The sequence below is a fragment of the Vespula vulgaris genome, chromosome 24 (assembly GCF_905475345.1).
Source record: "Vespula vulgaris chromosome 24, iyVesVulg1.1, whole genome shotgun sequence".
Lineage (NCBI taxonomy): Eukaryota > Metazoa > Arthropoda > Insecta > Hymenoptera > Vespidae > Vespula > Vespula vulgaris.
Window position 1 is genome coordinate 315,706 of NC_066609.1, and position 13,903 is coordinate 329,608.

The window sequence follows — 13,903 nt, forward strand, 5'->3', positions numbered from 1 at the left end:
TGCCGTGGTGCAGAAAAGTATCGAAACCAGCACCAGCACCAGCAACAACAGCACAGAAGAAAAAGAAGAAGAAGAAGAAGAAGAAGAGGAAGGAAAAAAGGAAGGATGAAAGGGAGGAGAGAGAGAGAGAGAGAGAGAGAAGAAAAAAAAAAGAAAAAAAAAAGTAGCTCGTTAAGGCATGACCTTTACTGGCGGGAACGGAACGTGGGAGGTTATAATACACTTAGTGCACGCTTTCGTTTATCGCCGCGCGCGCACATAGCTCTCTCCCTCTCCCACTCTTTTCTCTTTCTTCCTCCTATCCCTCACCCTTTCCCTCACTCACTTTATCTATCTATCTCTCTTTCTCTCCCTCTCTTTTTGTCGCGTTGCTTTTCTTGCTTCGGGATGAATGCAAGTCGTAACAGGCACGCGGTGTACTGATGAGACGTGGCTGTAGAATGGGGGAGGGAAGAGGGAGGGAGAGAGAGAGAGTGAGAGAGATGTTGGAAACGCGAGACGAGCTGGATCCGCGCATGACCGTGTCTACCCGTGAGGTAGACAAAGATGGCTGTATAGACGGTTGCAGTTGGACCGAATGAGACAGAGCTATATATATATATACACGTGTATATGTATGTATGTATATACAAAGAGAGAGAGAGAGAGAAAGAGGGAAGAGGAATATAGTCACACCACGAAGAAGCTCGAGCAATAAAGATAGAGATACGAGGGAGGGGAAACTTGTGCCGTGCTCCCAGTGAGCGAACGAGCGAGGGAGAGAGAGAGAGAGAAAGAAACGAGAGGTCAAAGGCCTTCGTGCGGAACTCCGATGTGCCCGACGAGTAACCACCGGCTGAGCTGTTACACCAGCGCCATCAAACTCACTACTACTACTATCTCATGCTCTTGTCTCTCCGCTTTTCCCTGCATGTTCCTCTTGACGTTAGTGTATATACGTGCGTACATGTGTGTACGTGTATCTATGGGTTGGTCTCCGACCCAACCGGCAGTATACTACCAATACATGTTTAAAAGATAGGGGCAAGCTCCTCCTGCGCGTCGATAATGTATTCCGTGAGCGCACGCGCGCATTCACGCACACGAAAGAGCGAGAAAGAGAGGGATAGAGAGTCGAAAAAGATAGCGAGAGGAAGGGAGAAGAAGGAGAGAGACGTAGAGTTTGAAACGCATGCGTGTTTTGCACGTTCGGGAACGCATTTAACCGTCTCCCCTGGATATAATACTATAGTTGTGTCCGTTGCGTGTTCTTATATGTATTATTACAAAACATTGACGCGAGGATCGTACATGTGCCCTCTGCGATATTGGTACATACATAACAGTCATATCGTGCGGTGTCTCTTATGTATTAACTATATTCGTGAGCGCTCGTGTCTCCGTATCCGTCTGTCTCGAGTTGTGCGGTATCTGGTTGAGGTCTTTCGTGCGGCAGTGGTAGTGGTAGTAGCAGCAGGATGAGGAGGAGAAGGAGGAGGGTCGGGAAAATAATGCATATCTCGAGCCAACGGACAAGAATGAAGGCAAGAGTGTTTTCTGGAGAAGGTCAACGTATCGAGCAAGAACGAGGATGACGTTGTCGCGTTGCGTTGTGTTGTTGTTGTTGGTGTTGGTGTTGGTGTTAGTACCGGTCTGGGTCTGTGGTAGAAAGAGTGGGGTGGGAACGGGCTGAGGGGGCGAGAGGGGAGCTGATGGGAATGAGTAATGGCGTCGAGTGGTTCCGGAGGATGCTTTCGACACGTAAAGTCCTCCTCCTCCTCCTCCTCCTCCTCCTCCTCCTCCATCTCCTCTTCTTCCACCATCTCCTCCTCTTCCTCCTCCTTTTCCTCTCCTTCGTTGCATTCTCGTCTCTCTTCGGTTAATGCACTGACCCACTTTACCCAAGTAACCTTATAGAAATAGATAGGCTCTTTGATACGCGTTCCAAAGCAAAAATGTTGAAACCATGGGGTTTATCCACGAGGCGTACCTTGTTAATTACCGTGAAACCCGCTTCGAAGGGAAATGCGTGTGGCATTAGCATACGTTTAAGGAAGTCAATGGCGCGTCCCTGACGAATACATAATCGGTACTTACGACGATCGATGCCGATTATCTTTCGTTTGTTAAAACGCGTGGGCGTTTTGCCGTTTTGCCAAGATACTGTAAAGGATTCTTTTTGTTTTCGTTTTTTCTTTTGTTTTTGATTCGTTTTTTTCTCGCTTCTTCTTTCTTTTTTTTAAGAATTGGTCGCGGTAATTTCTCAACAAACAAAACAAAGAAAAAAATATTCAGACTTGGAAGAATAGCGATTTACTATTGATCAAGTGATTTGTAGGAATCTGTTTTTTTTTTTTTCTAAAATAAATGAAGCTGAAAAATCTTGATATTATTATTATTATTATTATTTCTATTTTTCGCGTTTATTTTTTCCGTTTTTCTTTCGTTTTCCATTCTTTTAAGAAAATGAAGATTGCATATCACTTCCGCAAATCCTTTCCATTCTTCCTTCCTTTCTATTATCCTTTTTCACATGTATAAAGTATGTGTATTATTCGAAGAACGTTTCTCTCATACTTTTTCCTGTGTGCACTTTAATACATAGAAATATATATATATATATATATATGTATGGGTATGTGTATGTATAGCTAGGATAAGAGGATAACTCGAATCCTTACAAAAGAACGTAGCTCTTTACTTTTATCTCTCGACTTAACCCAAAAGAAAGAATGTTTTTTTGCAACGAAACTTACTCGAGCTTTCACAATAAAAGAAAAAAAAAAAAAAAAAAGAAGAAGAAAGAAAAGAAACGAAAAAAAGAATACGTTTGCCGTTTTACTTCGAGAAATTATTGAAATTAGAAACGAAAAAAAAATTACTGAAAATCTAAACGAAACAAATGGAGAATATTATATCAGTTTTTTAATTTCTTCGAGTTGGAATTTCTCTTTTTTTCTTTCTTTTTTTTTTCTAACGCACGAAAGTTACGATTATTTGTGACATTTCCTCTTTCTTTTATACTATAATTTTTTTTTTTGTACCTTTTTGAATATAGATATCTCTTTCATTCGAGGCGATCGTACGAAAAACAGGTCTACGACTCGTTTCAACATCACGACATCCACGAATCGTGGAATTAGGAACTCGATCGAAGGGAAACCTGTTGTCTCGTCGACGGCAAAACGGGTTTTTTATCCTTTCGCTCGTCTCTACGGTCTCTTAGCAAATTCTTCTCTCATCTTCCTTTCTTCGATGGCATCCATTTTTATAGAGAGGGGAGATGGAGAGAGAGAAAGATAGAAAAATTCAAACCGGCGATATCTCTTACTTTTTATTTTTAGTTTTATTTATTCTTTTTTTTTTTAATAAACCTCCCAACGTGAATAGAACGTGTTGTTTTAGAGTAATATACCGTAATTAGTTTCAATAAATATATAAATCTCTAGGGAGATTTTAAATAAAAAATTTGTCTAACATCGATCTATAAAAATCTTAATTTCCGAGGATACTCACGAATCGTTCAACTATTTTCATCGTTTTTATATCCCTCTGAGATCTCGAATCGTTCTTTTTTCTCTTTCCGTTTCTTTTTTTTATTGATTCCCATTCACAGTCGTATCGATTCGATCGTTTTGCACGGGGATACATATATATATAGTATGTCGTAAAAATAAGCTTTAGCCTTTAATTCAGGGCCTATATCCTTTTTTTTTCTTTTCCCCTTTAGAATTTATATCTATCAATTTTCATTGAACACTCGTATAATCGTGGACTATACGATTTTATCGCGATACGTTCGACGACACTGCGATAAAAATTTATTATCGTAATCGAACGATTCTTTGCGCAAACACAAACAGACCGATGAGAAATTTTCGGCCATTAACCACGTGTCAAGTAGGTAAATACTCTAATTATTTCTACGTACGACGATAAAAAAATTATACGATGACTTCAAATAATTTTATTTTTAGTATATAAATGTTGCACTTGAAAAACATTTACATACATATACATATATACATATATATATATATATACACACGTATATATCGTTTCATGAAAAAAATTATTGAAAAAATAAAAACTTAACGCTCCTCGTTTCAACGACACCCCGTTAAGAACAGAGTAGAAAAAAACGGCGAAGAAATCGTTGAAAAGGAGTCCGAGAGCTCGTTGTTACAATGTGTCTCTCGAGATAAGATCGATTTATCGCCGGGACGAGCGCGCGCGTGTGTTTATCGAGCGTAAAAAGAAAAGAAAAAAGATAGAAAAGGAGAAAAAAAAAATGAACAGAAAAAGAAAAGAATGAGAAAAAGAAGGAAAAAAAATGAAGAACAGGAAAAAAAAGAAGGAAAAAAAAGAAAGAAAGAAAGAAAGAAAAGAAGAAGGGAAAAAAAAAGAACGGAATAGTTATGTTGGCTCGCTTTGAAGTTAACGAGTTATATTACCGACGTATATTTATGTAAGTGTTACATTTAACTGGAGCTGGGTTGCCGGCAGCTTGCTTGGTTGCTTGCGTTCGTTGAGTACGACATCACACGTGTTCTCTCGAGCGATATATTGTATATACATATATATATATATACACACAAACATATATATATATATATATACATATAAGTGTACACAACTCTTGAAGCGTGTTGCATAATGTATTGGCACTCGGTAGGAAACGCGCGAGCGCTCACGCCACTCTATGAATTATGAATCTATTTCGATATTCGAAACGAAACGTCGCGAGCGTGACGATGATTATTCGTCGTGGACCGATGACCCTAGAAAGAGAGAGAGAGAGAGAGAAAGAGAAATTACATTCTCTTAGTACGCTATTCACGATTAGTATTCCGCGAGGTCGAAATAAACCGGTCACTGTCTGTCACTTCCGTCGCGAACGTATTCTCATACGTATTTTCCATTTGGTAAATAGTCATGTGAATTATTGTAAATGCAACGCTGGAAGATTAGATATATTTATGTACGTACGTATGCATATATATATATATATATGGATGTATGTGAATCATAATGAAAACATATATATATATGTATGTATGTATGTATGTATGTATGTATACATATATATTTATGTAACAATTTCGTGTCAAAATAATTCGTAACATTTTTCTTCTCTCTTCTGTATATCCAAATCATTATTGTTTGTGTATAAATAGAGCAAGCAAATAATAGTTTCAAAGGAAAACAACATTTTTCTCCTTACGTTAGTTAACCGACAATAACCTAACGTCGTCTGGTTTTATTATCTCTCCCGAGACTATTTACGCAAAATTTTATTTTACATCGTTCATAACACGATTCGTTATCGTTAACGATAAGTCTATATATAGAGGAGCTTAACCGATTAAGGCAATATCGCGATATACGTAAATAGCAAAAGTGATAATGGTAAAACGATGGACGAATAAAGAAAAAGGAAGGAAAAAAGAGAGAGAGAGAGAGAGAGAAGAAAAAAAAGAAAATTTGATATTAACTTTGATTTTATGGTTACTTATTATCGTCATGTTTTTCTTCTTTTTTTTCTTACATTTTTTTTCTTTCTTTTTCTTCTTTTCGATATCAGGTATCACGAAATAGCATGTAACCGTGACGATAAAAAAGTACTCGTTTTCCCTCGATGAGTCTCTTCTATGATTCACACTTAAGCCGTGTTTCATTATTATACTTTAGAGTCCCACTTTCTATAGCTTCGGTCAAGTACGTAACAGTATCGTCCCTCCTCCACTCATATATCTCCCTCCCTCTATATCTATCTCTCTTTGTCGGTATTAAAGTAGAATTTACGATCGATATAACATCACTCTCTCTCTCTCTCTCCCTCTCTCTCTACGCGCACATATGCATCGTGTTTCTTATAGTTATCGGTTAAGCTCTAAAAATTATCGAGATGATTAAAAACCAAGAATCTTACGATTTTATTTTTTTCCGATTTATTTTCTTTTCTTTCTTTCTTTTTCTTTTTCTTTTACTTTTTTGCCGACGCAAATTCAACGGATTACGAATTAAGGAAAGAAACATCTATACGATTTTGCTATTTATCAATTGACGTGGAAAAAACGAAGGATACTCCTATGAAAATATTTGACATTTTTTGAGAACGTTTGATTTTTTTAGATTTCTTTTTTTTTTCTTTCTTTCCTCTTAACATTTGTTAACGATTGATTAAATGTATTTGATATAAAAAGATACTCATGTTACTAGGTCGCATTAACTAACTCGATAAAAAGTGTACGCTAACGTAACTTGGAAGTTTTTTATTTGACCTTTGACCGATATTTTTCTACCAATAAGAGAAAGAGAGATAGAGAGAGTAGAGAGAGAGAGAGAGAGAGAAAATTGTTTTCCAATAACAGAAGATAACTCATTGTTTAACTTCGTTCATGTTAATGCATTCTCAATTAAAGGTAAATCTATGTTATTGAGAGCCTCTATATATATGTGCGCGCGTAGGTGTATGCGTCTGTAATTCCGTGTATCAGTATGCGTGTACGAATAATGCTGGTGCCCGTATAAAACCATCGCCGACTAAATGACTCGTGTTTTTTTCGTGATTCTAAAACTCTGTTATTTCATTCATACGAGAGAAAAGTCAAACTTTATTTTAAAAGAGAGAGAGAAAGAGTCATTCAGTTGAAATAATAAAATTATATTTCGTTAAATGAACATTACGAGGTAGATATTCGAAAACGTTTTAATACGTAAATGATAAATACAAATAAAAAAAAAAAAAATAAAGAAATAAAAAATATCAATTTCGTTAGGAATAATCCTTGTATGCGATTCGCCAATGTTCCATTCGTCGAAAGTTTTCGTCGTTTAACGACAATCAGCGTTAGTCGATTAAACGAATTAATCGACTAAACAATAATAATGATAATAATATTAATGAAATATAAGAATGGCAGAGTAGAGTCCTGTGATAGATAAGCGCATAGATCGATCAATGTTTTATCGCTCGCGTTAAAATAAAAATGTCTTTTTCTCGCTTTTAAATATCGTACGAAATCGATTCGATCCAAGTCCTATCGCTTTAATATTTTATTTAATTTAGAGAAAGCTGTAGTTATTCAAATGGATTTATTCTTAGGATTTCGATTCGAAGATTCGTGCGATTCTATTTTTGTTATGATTATCGTCGAAAAATAATTTATTTCGCATAACACTTGGAACGATAGAATTAAGCGATAAAAACAATGTTAAAAAAGAAAAGAAAAGTAAAAGAAAAAGAAAGGAGGAAAAAGAAAAAGAAAATCGTTCCTTTAAATGGCACTGTCCCCTTCAGCGATTTAATTCGATCGACAAGGAAAATATAATGTTACCGAGAATGGAAAAGGACAGAGATATCGTATAATTTTCTATGAACGAAGCTGAGACGGGAGGAAGGGAGCAGCTGTGTCAGCTGAACCAAAGCTGTGTACACAATGGAAGAGGAAGGTTGTTGAGGGTGCGAAACGAAGACACACATACGTACGTACACGCGTGCACACATTCATACACGCATATACAAACACGGAAAGAAATAGATAGACGGAAGGAGAGAGAGAGAGAGAGAGAGAGAGAGAGAGAGAGAGAGAGAGAGAGAGAGAGAGAGAGAGAGAGAGAGAGAGAGAGAGAGAGAGGAGGAGGGAGAAACAGAGGAATGATAAAAGGGCAAAAGAAAGCTGTGTGGGTGTGTTTCGACAACCTCGAAGGGTCAGGACGACGGGTTCGATGCATTCCAAGGGGATTCACGTGGCAGCAGTGAATCGTTTTTCTTTTTCTTCGAAGGGACGGAGACCTCTTGCAAAGACAGTCTCATCTTTCTCTTACACGTCACCAAAGGATCTCGTATACTTGTCTAAGAAGTTGGAGTTTCACCCTCTTTCTATTTCACTCTCTCTTTCTTCTCTCTGGCTCTGTCTCCGTTCCTATTTCTATCTTTCTTCGTCTTATTTAGCTACCTGCTTTCTAAAAATAAAGGGATGATCCAGAAAACCTGACGTAACCTTTCATTCTTCTTTATTCTTGTATACTCTTCTTATTTCGAAAGAAATACTAACCGGTTAAACGGATTTAACCATTTTAACGAAATTGATCGATTTTATAGAAGAAAGAAAAAACGAAAGGGAACAAAAATAAAGGACGTCGGTTATAAATTTTTGTCGAGTCGACTCCAGAAAAGAAAAGGGAAAAATACAAAAGTAAAATTACGAAAAATATAAGACATATTCTAGACGAGAATCCAGACCGAAAGGTAATTCGATAAAATATAAATCAAAATATTTTTATCGCTTCCCGTTTCAAACGGGAGTCTATGTTAAATTATGGATTCGATAAAACATAAACTGAAATATTGTACTAAATTATGAGAATTATTAACAGACTAAAATGGCAACGATCGGCTACGAATTCGTACTGATTCGATTAAACGAACAATTTAAATAGATTTATTATTTATCCTCGTCGAAACGAGAATTTAGACTAAAGGATGATTCGATAAAACATCAACTAAAATATCCTGTCGAATTATCAATATTATTAACGGACTAATTAACAACGATCAATTAGAAAATTTGTACCGACACGATTGAACGAATAACTCGAATATATTATATTTATCACTCGTCATTCAAACTAGTGTTCACGCGAAAAAAAGATTACTTGCCAGATAAAAGACAAAGGAAATGGGAAAATATTTCGATTAAGAATTACGAACGTTTTCAAAATCCAAAAAAAAAATCGATTAATATCCAAATCAATCTATCGTATCGATAGGACTTAACCGACGAAAAACTAAACGAACAGGTTTATCAGTCATTATCTACGCGAGAATCTAGGCTAAGGGGTGAAGGAGAAGAAGAAGAAGGAGGGAGGGGAGGAGCGAAGCGATTTGATAGATAGAAAAAGATAGAGATAAAAATAGTAAAACGTCGAGTAAGCAAAACCGATCGATCCAAGAGAATTCCCAAGGAGATCTATGGAATCGTCGACAAATCATTCTTTACGATCGCTCCCAATCGAACCGGACTACTCGTCGTTCTTCTCGTTGTCGTAGTCGTTGACTCTGTTCCGCCTTCTTTAAAACGGGTTTACACGTTATAAAACCAGCCGTGAGAAAGAGAGAAAGAGAGATCAAATAGGAGAAGAGAAGAACGAGAACGAGAAAGAAAAAGAGAAAGAGAGAAAGGAGAAGGAGAAGGAGGAGGGAGAGGGGGGAAAAGAGGGGAAGAAAAAAGAACGGTAGCTATGTTGCGCAAGTCGTGGAGCCTTCGAAGAGAAGCTGGTACAACCAGCAAACACCAGCAAACACCAGCAATACCAGCTACACCAGCTACATCAGCAACGGTTTTATTGCTTGTGGTCTGTCCTAACCTCTTCCCTCTTCACCCTCCCCACCCCCTCGCCATCACCATCGCCATCACCATCATCACCCCATCCCATCCCACCCTCCCATCCTCCCATCCTCCCAACCAATTTCCTTTTCTTTTTTTTCTTTTTCTTTTTCTTCCTTTTTTCTTGTCTCTCTCTCTCTCCCCTCCCTGTTTTTCTCTCTCTTTCTTGTCATTCGTCCCCTCCTTTCTCTCTCCTCAGGCACGATTGGCTACGATGACTCAATGCTAGTTTTTATCGTCACGAACGCGATATCTTTGGATCGTGAACTTCCAAGTTGCCGGAGAAGTACAGAAACGTATAATTCTTGCACGGTATTGGGTAAAAAGATTTGGTAAAGGAATTGCTCTGTCGACCTTGATGTAATAGTTGATGGATGCGTAGTGCAAACTTGAGATTTTTTATATATATATATATATATATGTATTATTATTATTAATTTTGATAGATATTATGTAATTGTTAATTAAAATCAGACGTAAAAAGAGAGGCGTATATTTAACATTAAATATGTATTAAAATCGATATTACATTGTATTTATTATTATAAGATCAGATATAAAAAAAAAAAGAAAGAAGAAAAAGGTTCGCGTTAACGTCTCCGAAAATAATCGGATCGTTTCGTAGAACGCGAAATCAGTCCGATTATCTCAGGCTGGTTAATTAAGAGAATCGACCACGCGAAACGACGAATGGTGGTTCTTGGTTAAGACGAGAAGGGTAAAGAGCAGACAGAGCAGAGCAGAACAGAACAGAGTAGAGTAGAGTAGAGTAGAGTAAAGTAGAGTAGAGTGGGATGTATGTAATACTGAAAGTCCAAAGAGAATCCTTCAGAGTTGGTTTTCTGAAAAGGGGGTCGGCTGGCATCCGTTTCTACCATAAATCACGTTGAGATGGCTCGGCACGCAAGAAGAGAAAGAGAAAGAGAGAGAGAAAGAAAACGAGAAAACGAGAGAACGAGAGAGAGAGATAAAGAGAAGGAAAGAAAACGAGAAAACGAGAGAGAGAGAGATATCAAGCTTGTTCTACTCGTAGCCAAGGTGTCTTCCCCTTCATCGAGATCGAATCGAACGCGTTGCTCGAGAAACGATATATCACCGTCCCTCGAGCTGTCCGTAGAAGCATCTATCTCGAGTGCATCTACTCGAATTATTTAGCCCATTAAGTCCACCCTCTTTATCCTCTCCTATAGTGAATATACTTAAAATAGTATATACGTGTACGTATATATATGACGTTACGTGTACAGTTAATTAACGTATGATATTTGTATGTATGTATATATTTTGAAATTAATATGAAAATGTCGAGACACTTTGTACAGACAACGAAACGCGTCCGTCAGAATTATTATAAAATTTATCATAATAGAGAATATACAACGAAACACCTGTCGTGGCATTTAAATCGAAATAATCATAATTTGTTGTATTATCATAAATTTTTCAGAATCGTTTCGTGGCAACATATTTAACTAAGTGGTTGCAGCGGTAGGAAGGAACTAACGGTAAAAGAAACGATCCTTAAGAGTAACCAATGACAGGGAAAAAAGAAAAAAGAAAAAGAAAAGAAAGAAAGAAAATAAAAAGAAGAAAAATGGTACACAAGCCGATGGCACTCTTCTTATTCTATTTCCTTTTTCTTTTTATTCTTATTCTTATTCTTCTTATTCTCCCTCACAGCTATCAAAAGAATAGAAACTCGTCTCGGTCGTTCTACCGTAACGAGCAACTCGCCGCACGATGAACGTTACTACTACTATTACTACTACTACTACTATTACTATTACTACCATCATAACAACAACAACAACACAAGAACAACATCTATCCTTCTCAACGAGGATAGGTATGCGGCTTTGAAGTAGTATGCCTCGGGATAGCGAAATCATGAGTTACCATACCTGGTAAATATAACTTTTAACGAGACCTTTACGCTAGACAGAGCGAGAGAGCGAGAGAGAGAGAGAGAGAGAGAGAGAGAGAGAGAGAGAGAGAGAGAAAGAGAGATACATAGATAAATAGATAGAGAGAAAAAGAGAGAGAGAGAGGGAGACGAGGAAGAATCGAGTGACTCATCGATTCGAACGAAATCGAAAACTGGTTAGTATCGTCGAAAGGCAAATGTAGAAATTCGCTGTTCTATATTTCGTATATGTATGTATGTACTTACACGTACATATGCATACATGCATATATATATACATAGAGAGAGAGAGAAAGAGAGTAAACGTAACATAAGCTTATATTTATACGTTTAAGTTCTTTAAAGAGTGATTCAGAATGACGACGAAGCTCAACGACAATTGTAAAAAAACGTAATCGATAAAAGGCCAAGGTAAGATCCTCGATCGTTTGAAAAAAAAGAAATATGAGAGCGAGCAGCTAAGAAAAAAAAAACAAATAAATAAATAAATAAATAAATAAATAAATTCAAAGAAGAGAATGAACGTCTCCGTGGAAGGTTGACAAGGATCGTTCGAGCTGCTCGGCCATGTCTAATTAATTCCGGAATCGGTGTTATAGAAAAAGTATCTTGCTTGTTCTTTGAATATATTTAATTCGAGATCATTACTGGCTGTCCAATGAGCTTGATACATTAGATGGGAAAAAAAAACAGATGTTTATGCTAACGAAGCTTTCTCGAGACAAGCTAGTAAATTATTTATACGAGTAAACAGCAAATGTATTGGGAGTATCGCAAAAAAATGAAAAAGAAAAAAAAACAGGAAACAAAAAAAAAGAAAAGAAAAACAAATAAAAAGACTCATCGACCTTAATTCAATTCAAAATAAAAATCACTTTACTTTGATTAGAATTAGATGTACATATAATGTCCAACGTGTTCCGCGATGTACTAATAATGTTCTCGGGTTATTAAAATATTACAGATGTTTGTTATGCCAATCTCTATCTTTCGAGATAATCTATTAAATTATTTATAGGTAGGTTGCATGTACAAAGGTAACAAGGGTACATAAAAAAACGTATAAATAAGTGCGTCGATTATTAAACAAATTTGTTGACTTTAGCGCAACTCAGAGACAAGATAAACTGGATTATAAGGATCAACTTTGTTACATTGTAATTATATATAAATCATTCTACGTATAATACGTTCACGTATTATTAAAATATTACAGATATCTGTTATGCTAACGAATCCTTCGAGCGAAGAGTGAACTTAATAAATTATTTAAACGTACGTGTAAATATACATAAGTGTGTCAGTTTTACCTACTCAAAAAAAAAAAAAGAGAAAAAAAGAAAAAAAAAGAAAACTCGAACTCGACTGACGGCGCATGTAGGCGCACACAAAAAATGAAAAAAAAAAGAGATAAAAAAAGAAAAAAAAAGAATTTTTTTTTCGTAACCCTTAATCGCTTTAATTTGTTAATAAGTAATAAAAATATACGATGAAAGATCTCTTACTATCGAGGTATCAAGGAACGTCGATAATTTTTCGTTTTACGAAAGACCGGCTCGAAAAAACTCGGATCAGAGATATTATGTAAGTGTATCGTAAGCTCGAAGCGTAAAACGATCCATCGAGATCGAAGAAATGATCGCAGAGAAACGAGGATATTAAAATAGAATAGTGAAGAGGAAAGAAGAGGCAGGGAACGATGTATCATTAAGAGCCAATAAAGTTCCAATTTAGCGTTGTCGCGTCGGTTACTTTCTTCTGGAGTATCGTTCAAGGTCAAGAGACTAATAGAAAGAGAAAAAGAGATGGATATATATAGAAAAGAAAAAAAAAATAAAAGAGAGAGAGAGAGATGGAGAGAAAAAGAGCATCGGTCGTCTCTTGACGATGCTGAAGTGGTGAAGAAAATTAAACGACGATGAGCATGGTGAAGAAATCAACGAACTAATTATTTATTATACGTAATCGTTCATGGAAGAGAGATAGAGATAGACAGATTCGATAACGATATGAACATTGGCTATACTACTATTACCACTACTACTACTTTCTATTTATCTATATATTTATCTATCCATCTATCGATCTATCTCCATCTTTCTCTTACAAAACAATATTTACGACCTGCCGTTATTAATTATGTTCTTGTTGTACCCTCTTCAACGATGATGACTCATCGTTGATCTCTTTACTATCGGAATTTTTATGACGATAAACGATTTTTTTTACAATTAATCCTCCTAATGAATTCAACTTCGGGGTATGCCCGATAAAGCTATTTACGATAAGTCAAACCACACTCGATAATCCTATCTTTTGTTCTTTTTTTTTTCTTCTTTTTTTTCTTTTTTTTTTTCTTGTCTTCCTTCGTTCGTCGTAATTCCTCCGATAAAAAATATATTTTCTGTAAATGATACTCGAGTAATAAGAGATAAGATTTGCGTATAATTATCATTGGCAAGTGACTTTAACTCGGAAAGTTTCGTTCGGTTAACATAGTGTTTCTATAATTAATGAGAAATAAATAGCAAAGAGAGAGAGAGAGAAATAGACAAACGAATAAATAGACAGACAGACAGACGGATGAGATTTATCGCGTCTACGAAAA

General features: G+C 36.3%; 1 protein-coding gene across 6 annotated transcripts in view; it reads right to left on the reverse strand.

Moving 5' to 3' along the window:
* Positions 1-13,903, reverse strand: part of LOC127071960 (uncharacterized) — a 269,111-nt gene that overhangs the window by 62,916 nt on the left and 192,292 nt on the right. The gene's annotated exons all lie outside the window — the stretch shown is intronic.